The sequence below is a fragment of the Arachis ipaensis genome, chromosome B09, assembly GCF_000816755.2.
Source record: "Arachis ipaensis cultivar K30076 chromosome B09, Araip1.1, whole genome shotgun sequence".
Taxonomy (NCBI): Eukaryota; Viridiplantae; Streptophyta; class Magnoliopsida; order Fabales; family Fabaceae; genus Arachis; species Arachis ipaensis.
In genome coordinates, this window is record NC_029793.2 from 141,923,153 (window position 1) to 141,935,395 (window position 12,243).

At 37.4% G+C, this 12,243-nt stretch overlaps 2 pseudogenes; one reads left to right on the forward strand and one right to left on the reverse strand.

Moving 5' to 3' along the window:
• LOC107616206 lies at positions 2,861–3,971 on the forward strand (annotated as a pseudogene).
• On the reverse strand, positions 4,716–6,663 carry LOC107616205 (annotated as a pseudogene).

Consider the following 12,243-nt stretch of genomic DNA (forward strand, 5'->3'; position numbering starts at 1 on the left):
TATCCCGTATAAAGTACGGGAACATACACTAGTTGAATCTAATAAGAGAACAACTGCTGCTAAGCTACAAGTGGAAGCTTTGAGTTATTAGTTATTAATTACTATGGATAAGAACAAAATTCCTCACAATTTAACCATGGGTTCGTTAAAAGACGAAAGAAACCCTAATGTACTCACATCTTATCCCGTATAAAGTACGGGAACATACACTAGTTGAATCTAATAAGAGAACAACTGCTGCTAAGCTACAAGTGGAAGCTTTGACTTGATAGTTATTAATTACTATGGATAAGAACAAAATTCCTCACAATTTAACCATGGGTTCGTTAAAAGACGAAAGAAACCCTAATTGGAAATGTACTCACATCAATTTAGTAAACCAGTTGGTAGAAGAGTATAAGAATAATGTGCAAGACATAGAAGTTACCGATGCTGATGGAAACACTGCGTTCTGTATGGCTGCCATTTCAGGCAATGTTGAAATTGCCAAGATTCTATTCCAAGAATCCAAGAATAACGGTATACTTCCAATTCAGTGTGTGGTTTAAGGCGCCACATCAACATCATCTTTGCTTTTTGCCATTTCAATTCCCATAAAAATTGCATATTTATTTTTAGTTTTAGGGTCGGTTTGAATTAATTTTGAAACAAATATTTATTTGTTTCTTTTTTTTGAATTAACAAAAAATATTTTATATTTGAATAAATTTTTTAAAAAGAGTATTTAAATATTAGAGTATTTACCCATTTTGATCTCTAAAAAATTTCGAAACTCTAACGGGAACAAAATGGTCCCTAACATCCAGGCACAGATCCACTCTGATTTGATAATTTTAAACAAAAAAATTATATATATACCCCATTTTAAATTTTAAATGACTCACTATAAATAAACTAAGCCCAATTATTAAAGCCCTAAACTCATTTTATCTTTCTATTATTTTGACTATTAGTTAACCTAATTAAATTTAGTCTTCTTCTATTTTCAAATTCCAGTCGTCACTCATTTATTCTCTTAAACCCTTTTCTTAGTTTCATATTTTCAATCTTCTTTTTCTATTTTTTATCTAGTGGTCATCTTCGCTTCATCAAAAGGTAAATTTTAAATTCTTTATTTTGTTTTATATAGCTCTCTATGACTCTATCTATCTTTCAATTTTATTGTTTCTCTTTTTGATATTTTCAAATACAAATTTTAATTCAAATAATTATAATTTAGGTATTAATTTATTTTTTATTCTCTTCATAAATTTATATATTTTATTTTATTCTCAATTTAGTGATTCTTATTATTTATTTGTTTATCTTTCATTCTATTCTATTATATGTAATTATGTTGCATATAAATTTTTAAAGTAAATTGATCAATTTACTAATTTAAAATATATATTTTTTATTTTTTAGAAATAATAATGAAAAAATATTTCAAAAGAAAGCTACCACTAGAATCTGAAGTCACTCTATTAGTCTTTTCTTCTAATAAAAAGAAGTTCTTAGAATTGAAGCGAAAAAAGTTAGCGGCTAATGTAATTTTTTTTTTGTATTCGAATAATGAATATGCATTTTTATAATTTTAAATTTAAATTAATATATCTTTTGATAGTAATGTGTATTATTTTTGCCCCCCAACATAAATTTTCTGGGTCCGTCACTGCTAACACCCTATGTTCGGAAATGACGCCGTTCTCCCCCAATTTCTATCGTATCTTGCATAACCTTAACATTCATACTCTACTTCTTCATCTTCACAATCTTCTTTTGCATCTTCTCCTTCATCCTCTTCAACTCCAAGATCAAGTCATGGTGTAATTGTCGCATGTGTCGCACCTATCTCAACATGTCATAGACCATACACTTTCCAAATCCCTGTGACTAGTACACCCACCTCCTCCGCACTTCACCTACCAGAAGCATCCACTTCCACGTCCTCGAGAACAGTATCACCTCTATGTCCTCGATAATAGCATCAACTTCAACCCTAATAATGTCCACCACATCCTCCATACCAAGTTCCATAACTACCCAAAGGACACATATTTCTCCACTCTCTAGCACGCAATATAGATTGTTGGACATTAGGACATCATGAGAATATTCTCTTTCGACATCATATGCAAATTCTCATTTAGAATGGATCTTGAGTGCTTCATTCCTTCTTTCCCAGAGTCCAAGCTGGCAGACAGTTTGACATCGTATCCAAGCTATCAGTATAGCGAGTAATGTCGCTGTTGCCACTCATATGGAAACTGAAACAATTACTGAACATTGGTTCGGTGAAGAAGATGAAGTGATCAAAGTGGTGGATAATGTGGCCATGGAGATGATGGGGCAGAGGAGGAGAGAGATGGCAACGATGATGACGGGTCTTAAGAAATCGAACTTGCTCTCTAGATTCATGGGATCAATCGAAGACGACAAGTACTTGAGAGACATAGTCACTAATTTCCTGAGTATGAATTGGTTGAGAACAAGTTGAGAATTTTTCTTCTTGTACATTGAAGTTGCAGAGTATGCATTGTGTAGTTTGAAGTTGCAGTGCTAGACTATTCGGATTATGCGAGATATGATGAAAATTGGGGGAGAATAGTATCGTTTCCAATAGAGGGGGTTAGAGACCATTTTGTCCTCTATTAGAGTTGTCAGGTCAGGGACCATTTTGTCCTCCATTAGAGTTGATGGAGCAAAGGACCTAAGTGACTAACAGAGTTAATTGTTAAAGTGAACTACCAACCCGGCCCCTGCCCATTTTGTAGAATAACAAAGCAATCCCTGATGAATAAAGTAATCCACTTCGGTCCCTGTCTCATACTTCCGTGACACAAGGCGGTCCCTATAGGTGAATCTTCGGTAACTACGAACAGAAAACACTAAGCTGTCACGGTGAGCGTGTGTTAGCTTGCTGATGTGGATGAATGCTGCAGAAGTGGACACCTCAAATGGTCAAGGAGTTAATTGTCCCCATCCACATCAACCAAAACGACCTCCCTCTACCATCTTCGCTCAACTGCTACGCCAGAATGGAGGAACCGCCACCACCGCCCACCTCCACCATCCCCAACGCCCGCATCCGGAGCTACTGGCGGTGGAGTAAGCAAGAATTTTTTCTGGAGCCCTCATTCCAGAGCTTCACCACCTACCGGGCCGCCCTTGCCTCCGCGTGCCCCCGTCTAAGGGATCGCCTCCTCAGCCGCTCCTTTGACAACAACGAGCTCAACGTCCTCCCTCATGCTAGCGAGAATCCCATGCGTCGTTGCCTCACCGCCTGGGACCTCACCTGGCTCGCTTTCAGCTCCGTCGTCGGCCCCAGAATCTTCGTAATCACCGGCCAGGAGGCCCGCACCGACATCGGTCCCGCCATCATTCTCGCCTACGCCATCTCTGGTTGCTCCGCCCTCCTCTCCTCCCTCTACTACACCGAGTTCGCAGTCGACGTTCCTGTCGCCGGCGGCTCTTTCTCCTTCCTCCGCATCGAGCTTGGTGACTTCATTGCCTTCCTTGCCGCCGGAAACATCCTCCTCGAGGCTGTTGTAGGCGTTGCCGGCCTCGGCCGTTCATGGTCCTCTTATTTTGCCAGTATGATCATGAACGGTCCGAATTTCTTCTGGATCCGGGTGAATTTCTTCCAAGAATGATTCAACATGCTGGATCCAATTGCTGTTGTCGTTCTTTTTATTTGCAATGACCAGCACTAGGAATACCTCAATCTTGAATTGGCTAAGCTCCATTGCCACTACACTTGTTATTGTGTTCATCATCGTAGTTGGATTTGTTCACGGTAAAGCCTCAAACCTAACGCGATTCTTCCCTATGGGATGAAGGGAGTGTTCAATGCTGCTACGGTTGTGCATTGGTCTTATACAGGCTTCGACATGGTGGCAACTATGGTTGAGGAAACCAAGAACCCTGCCAGGGATATACCCATTGGTTTGGTTGGTTCCATGTTGATGATCACTGTTAATTCCTTCCCTTAAAACGACCACGTTTTTGGTTGACGTGGATGGAGACAATTAACCCGGTCCCCTAACCATTTGAGGTGTCCACGTTTGCAGCATTCATCCACATCAGCAAGCTAACACATGCTCACCTTGACAGCTCAGCATTTTTCGTTCGTAGTTATCGAAGATTCACCTATAGGGACCGTCTTGTGCCACGAAAAGTATAGATCAGGGACTGAAGTGGATTGCTTTATTTGTCAGGGGTTACTTTGTTATTCTGCGAAATGGACAGGAGTCGAGTTGGTAGTTCACTCTAATTGTTTTTAAATTTATTAACAATAAAAATATTCTTATATTTTAAGATACGACAACTTAATAATTCGTTTTTTTTTTCTTTGTAGTTTACTTATCCCTCTAATATTTGTGTCGAGGTAAGCATCAAAGTAGTCCCTGAAGTTACCCTCGAGTCTCAAAGTAATTCCTGAAGTTAAAAATTAGTCGTAATCGTCCCTGAAGTTGATCTCCGGTACTCATAGTGGTCCTCCCGATGAATTTCGTCCAGCTGGCGCAACCGGAAAGCTGACCTGGCGTCGTTGGTGACACGTTAACAGCGCAACGGCTAGCTGACGTGGCGCAGTAAACATTTTGGACTCAATTTGGTCCCTAATTTTAGGTTAAAAACCCTAACCCCCAATTGACTCTCTTCTCCTTTCTTCTCCATGGCACACGCTGTTCTCCTATACTCTCCGTCGCACCAGATGTGAGTTTTCAGTGTCTTCTTCATCTTCGAAAACCACACGTTATGGCTAGCGCTAGCAATGCAGCTAGGAGCTCCAATAACCCACGATCATTTGGAAGCATAATGAGGACACATTTGTATGATATATCTATGAATGTTACAATCTGAAAGTTTCACCTTTTTCCACAAATTTCTTCTCCTCCCATATAACAGTGTAGATAGTACCCCAAGGACAGCACCAGAATACTCAGACAGTATTGCTCTGAATTAGTAAGAAAGAGAATAACTATGTTAAGTTCATAAATAAAAAATAAAAAATCTGATTTCAAGCATCACTCAACATGCGCAATACTAATATAATGAAGAAATAACTATATAATGATGGCAGCTGACAACAATGGGTCAATGACAAACTGTAAATTAGTTATCAGGGTTCTATGCGAATGAATTTCATTCAAGATGTTGCATGAGTAAAAAGACATAGTTAAAGACTAATAATATGGCACACTAATCTTACAAACTAAAATTTTCTACAAGCATACTAAAACCAATCTGGTCCACATGATCTCAATCCCTTTCCCCACAAGACAAAATACAGTGCTATTATAGCACCATTTATTATGGATGGCACAACCTGAAAAACAAATGGTACTAGTCAAGGACTATTCATATCACTAAAACCTTTGGATATGAATGTATTGGTTTGTATATAGCACTTTGCCCTAAGATGAAAACAGTTAAATTTACCTGTGTATTAGAAAGTGACTTGCCCTTCCAAGACTTTTGCAAAATCAAAAAGAGGATTGCTGCAGGAGCTATGCAGGCAAACAAGAAAAGAACAACCGAAGCTCCACTTTGGGTTAAATAGCGATACATGGAGTATATCGACCATATCCTCATGAAATTTGCAGTAACATGAATAATTTGCAATGCTGTTTGTCTACAAACGGAAGATTATCATCAGCACGCTAAGAACAAACCCAGTCACTAATCAGTATGGGATAGTAGAATGTCACGAGACTCAGAAATTCCTGAGTACAATAAAGCTTTTCCCTACTGCACCACATCAACTACATAAATCAAACAATATCTTTGTATCTTACCAGAAACCATATCCACAAACACTGAAACACACCATCTAAATCCAAGCTCTTCTTACTAATTTTGTCTACAAGTTAGAAACGCCCATTTTTAAATATTTTCCTACCAAACATCCAATATAATCTTCTTAATCCAGCATCCACTATCTTGTTCTCCCAAGACCAGACCACCCAAGACTTTTTTATATTATCATTATTATCTTGTCTACTGTGTCAATGTGTCACAGTAACATACTAGCACTGAGCCAACTACAAACACAAATCAAACTAATCTAGTACATATTAGACAACATGGTAAGGTAGGAATAATCATCATAAAAAGTTTGAACCAGTGGCTACAACCGAGTTCTTAAAACAACTGAAACATTAAGATAACGACTACAATCAAATGCTAAAACATTGGCGCACTAAAAAACACCATAAAGCAGAAATCTCCTATTCCATTGTCACAGGATAAAACCCAATAATAATAAATATTGCCACAAATTAGAAATAACCGTTTCATAATGTGCATATCCAAAAGCAAAATATTAGAGAAATGGGGAGAATTTTAGGTTTTTCTCTTGAGATACAATTTTACCTTAGAGGTTGAGGAGGAGAGCCTCGATCCGCCGGGAATTTGTTCGGGGACATCATCGTTTACGGAATCCAATAGACGCAGAGAAAGATGACGATCGAAGGGAGAAATGAAGAGTGAAGAGTGTGACGGAGAGTAGAGGAGAACAACGTGTGCGATGGAGAAGAAAGGAGAAGAGAGTCAATTGGGAGTTAGGGTTTTTAACCTAAAATTAGGGACCAAATTGAGTCCAAAATGTTTACTGCGCCACGTCAGCTAGCCGTTGCGCTGCTAACGTGTCACCAACGACGCCAGGTCAGCTTTCCAGTTACGCCAGCTGGACAAAATTCACCGGAAGGACCACTATAAGTACCGGAGATCAACTTCAGGGACGATCTCGATAAATTTTTAAGTTCAGGGATTACTTTGAGCCTCGAGGGTAACTTCAGGGACCACTTTGATGCTTACCTTATTTATGTCTATTTGTTCCTATTTTCTTGGAATTGTAGCACGGGGAGAGTATTGTAGCACCGACACTAAATCAATGAAGAACAAAGATGGATACGCTCACAAGAATTATTGTATCAATTGCATTCCAAGTATGCTTCTCTGTAATGTCTTTGATCTTCTTCAGTTCAGTTTTAAACTTTTAATCCCTGCAGTTTGGACTTTGGAGGCATAATGTTACACGTCAACTGATAAGGATGACATGTGGTCTTATGTTCCTAGGTTCCTCGGTTACAATCATGGGTATTTTTAGTTTTAGTGCTATGTCTATTGTGGGATTTTTTTATTTATATATGCATGAAAAATTCTTTATTTTTTAATATACGCAGAGATGAAAATTTCTTTTAAATTGTGCATGGTCAATTTACAATTCTTACTAATGAAATAAAAATAGGCACCAATTCATGTTAGATGGCTACGAAATAGGGGCTGGTATCTGATACACGCCATGCCAAAATCACCAACCATAAAATAAGGCACTTCATGACCGACACACATGAAGTGAGCAACTCGCTGATGATACACCCGAGTTGGCCCATTCCAGGACGGGGCAGGCACGAAATGGTTTCAGAGCAGTGAAGGCATAGTTGGATGGCATCCACATGCAAATTTTTTTTATCCATTTAATCTCATGAATCTGAAGCACTTGCATATCTTATGGGTTTAGAAAAGGCCTGTGAATATTACTGTTTTGATATAATCATTTGAAAGTGACAATATTAAAGTCATTCAAATTCTTAAAGAAAAAAAAGTCCATAAAAATTATTTTGGTTTATTTATTAGTGATTGTTTAAGTTTAACTAATAGCCTTAGATCAGTAGATTATTCTCATGTAAAAAGGAATGGTAATAGAGTAACTCATGAATTAGTTCAAATGGCTCTTACTAATCCAAATACAGTGTGAATAGAAGATGCACCTTCCTTTATATGTAATTTGGCCTATTTAAATAGGAAAAGTATATGGAACCAAGAGACGATCAACCAAAAAGTAAACAACTCAATTAATTATAATTAATTTATTTTATTAAATTATAATTTAAATAATTGACATTAATGATTTGTTTGAAAAATTAGGTTTTGTAAAACAACCCCATAATCCTGTATTCTTCTCTCCTACATCGCGATAACGCTCTGCGATGGTGTCCCGCCCCACTGGAACTACTCTCGCCATCGTCGTCCCTCGGGAGTGCCATCTTCCCTCGTGATTTACACTGCCGTCAAACACCACAACGCCTCCCTCGCGATTTGTAGCCGTCACCACCGCAGACCCGTTTTTGTCGCGATTCGCAGCGCCGCCAACCACCACAGCCTCCTCATCGCGATTTGTCACCACCGCACCGCCGTTCTCGTTGTGATTCGCACCACCGCCACCACCGCCGCAGCCCTCCCCCTCACGATTCGCAGATTGTATGTTCCTCTAAAGCCTCTGAAGCTGAATAGTCCTTGATCATCAACGCAACCATGGCTATGAGACAACCACCTTGTTTAAGACAAAGTAACCTTTTTATTTCTTCATTAACATCACCTTCTGCATTCACCAAGTGGGAATTCTCCCTGCTTATAAACAATTTCTAGAATCCCCAAAGCATTATGCCATCTACTGAAGGGTGTGCCATGGCTTCTCTCATCATAACTTCCAAATCATCAGCTCTAACATACTCATTTCTTGAAGAAACATCAAGTTCAGTGAACCATATTGGTAAACCAAGAGTCTCTAATTTATCAAGTACAGAACAAACAATAGGCCCCATAGGACTATCTATGTGTCCTTGAATTCCAATTCCACCAACCGGTGCACCTTGGTGTTACAAATCAAGAATCTGTTGAATGTATTTCTCTGGTGTTGATCTTGAACATGTTTGTTAATTGGTGTGCTGTCTTGAACATGTTTGCTCTTATGTCTCTACCAAGCATGTCTTGATAAAATGAACCATGCAGCATTTCATTGTTAACATTATAGTGCCTGAACTTGCCCTTGTACCGATTCAAGAGGCTGCTTAACCGATTTTGGACCGCTTTCATCAAATCGTCTTTGTTCAGTGATTTGATCCACTGCTGAACTGTGCCTTCTACTTCTCAGAAGATGCAGTGGCCGCGGGTTTCTATCTTATTCTTAAGGCATAAGTCTAATATTTCATCAGCATCTTTGTAGTTGATATTCCCCTGTTGTGGTTCTATCCAATACCACTTCAACTCATTCCCAAACATAGCTCAGTTAAACAAATGTGATAATGTTACCTTTTGAAACACTTTTGATATATTTTGAAGATTTTTCTTGAGTTATAGTTGTGAATTTTTATAATATTTTAAGAATTGGATGTATTTTATTTTGGTCCTATTTAGTATCTTTCTTCTTGTAGGCAATTTGAATGTTTATGCAACAATTTACATCACATGACGTCACATGTTTCTTTTGTTAAACAAATAGATTTTTATATTAAATAGATGATTTTTCTTGTATTACTTTTGGTTATGATGAATTTCTGTATCTACAACATTGTAAATTGTATGGATAAGTTGAATGAATATTAAGATTCATTTCATTACATCTTAGCATGATAACAATTTTATAGTTATTTATGTGGGATAAGCTTTTTTTTATTTTTCATTCACATGGCTTCTATTAAAATAACATCTATTTAGTATGAAAAAAGAACATCTTGATGGTTGACAGAAGTAACATCTACTAAGAAAGTCCTTCTTAGTTTTGCAACCTCCACCCAAATAACATTATAATTTTGCATTTTTTGTTTGAACATCTTAAATTTTTTAGCCGAAAAGTCCTTCTTAGTTTTGAAATTATCATCCAAATCAAGAAAATAAAAACCAAAAGATTAACTAAAATCAAAAGAAAAAAGAAATGATTTCTTCATGCTATACTTGGCTTCTAGTATCTAAATAAAAGGGTTTTCTTTATTCTTCATCTTTCCTCTTAAACTCAATGAAAAATACAATCAGAAGAAAATATAAGAAAAATTTCATACTTTCAAGAACTTCTCACCTTGTGAATTAAAGAAAAAAATTCTATTTGGAACTAGATAACAGAGACATGGTTGGACATGCAACATGTCAGAATAATGAGAATTTGGCATGCATATCCATATACATAGTATTTATTAATTTATTTACGTCAAGGTGTATGCAACAAATGAATATCCATCTATGTCTATTATATATTAACTATAAAAATATTTATAAGTCACAACAATTAAATCAATAAGTACAATATGTGTTCAATTACTTCAAAGTTAATTTCCATCTTAAATGATGATTCATTTCAAAGAATCATCTATTTAGCATAAAAAGAAACATTCATTTGTTTAACAAAAAAAAAAATCTGACGTAGATTTTTGGACATTGCGCTCGGCTCTTCAGGATTCCCCTAGAAAGTGAAAGCAAAACAAAGCAATTACGGTCAAAGTGTATGCAACAAATAACAGCCATCTATGTCTATTGTATATTAACTATAAAAATGCTCATAAGTCACAACAATTGAATCAATAAATACCACATGCGTTGAATGACTTCAAAGTTAATTTCCACCTTAAATGATGATTCATTTCAAAGAATAATCAATTTAGTATAAAAAGAAACATTCATTTGTTTAACAAAAGAACCATCCAATCTATAATAAAAAAAAACCCAATCTCAAATAAAAGAACCATACAGTTGTCCAACTAGACAATCATCTCATAGCTACCAAATTACCAATAGATCAAGTTAAAATTCCAACAAATCCGTCCAAAAAATCACTTTTTGATGCTACAATGTTAAATGGCCACATTCAAACCAAGTTATAACTAACTTTTTTTTTTCTGAAACTCCCAAACCACAAGGAAGAACATCAGCTACTGTATACAACAGAAATCCAGCATGACACACAGAATCAATAATTTAGCAAAATCAAAGAGCATCTCATATGAACACCATTCCTAGTATCTAAACCCTAGAACAGATCAGAAACATCTAATCTCTAACAATTACAATTACAATATCCAACCCAGATAAAAGCAACATCCAATCTCTAACAATTGCAACATCCAATCATAATTTCAACAACATTCGATTTCTAATTACAGCAATTCAGCAACATATAGCAAATTAGCAAAATTAAATCAAATTGATTACCACCACAGTTCCTGAATCCTAGCACAGATTAGTAACATTTACTGTCAAACGAAACCATACCTATCCATTTACCTGTTACAGCCGCCTGAGGAGGTTGTAGAGCAGCAGCAAGCGACGGAACTGGAGGAGACGGGTCCTGCTGGCCTTCACGCGGAGGCGTTGAATGGTGCACGATGGGGAGCTTCGACCGAGCCAACAGTGAAGACGAACCCGCGACAGCAAGTTTGAATAGGGTCAGACTCGCATCCGATGGTGCTGACGTGGAGCTCGGCGGACTACACGGTGCAGACAGTGGTTGTTGAAGACGCCGGGTGCGAGGTCGAGAGAGTGATGCGCCGCCGTTGGGAGATGCGCCGGGTGGGGGATACGCCGCCGTTGGGGATGCTCGCCGACGGGATTGAGGTGGGAGGTGATAAGCTCTGGTCGTAAGAGGCAGTGGGGTGAAACGGAGAATTTTGAAAAATTAGGGTAAATGCTAGGTAATTAGAGTCGCGTCGCTCTGGTACCGTGTGCGGAGGCGCGATGGGCGGAGAGGCTAGGAGCGGCATCGCAGCGAAGAAGAGAGGGAAGAGGGTTGCGCGATGTTCCGGAGGCGTGGCGCAGGTGTAGATGATTTTCAAACTTCTGTGTGGTAAAACGGTGAAAGCAAAGGTAAGGTTTTTGGGAAGGGTGATTCTAGTTTAGTCTGGGTCAATTTTGGGATGGTGCTGAATTGATTTGGGTTTTCGGTTCCAGCCCAGAGACATTTAACTAGTTTTTGGCTGATATGATCTTGGTTTTCTAGCATTGTTGGTTTAAATATTATGGGTCCTATTCATGAATGGAAACTCCCTATTTGTCTTGTGAAAAAAATAAAGAGTAAAGTATATTTTTTGTTCCTGAAGTTTGGTAAAAGTTTTAAAAATATCCTTAAGTTTTATTTTGTTTCAATTTTGTCCTAAAAGTTTTCGATTTGCATCAAATATACCCCCGACGACTAAATTTTCAAAAAATTTAAGACTAATCTAACAATAACGCATGAAAATGATGCTTGATTTGCTTATATTGAGGGTTGTTCTTATGAAATGTTATTGAATTGGTCTTCAATTTTTAGAAAAATTAGCCATCAAGGATATATTTGATGCAAATCGAAAATTTTTCGGACAAAATTGAAATAAAATAAAATTTAAAAATATTTTTAAAACTTTTGCCAAACTTTAAAGACAAAAATATATACTTTACTCAAAAATAAATTAATTTGGTATTCATACAGCCGCTTTGCTTATGTGGGCCTTGGCG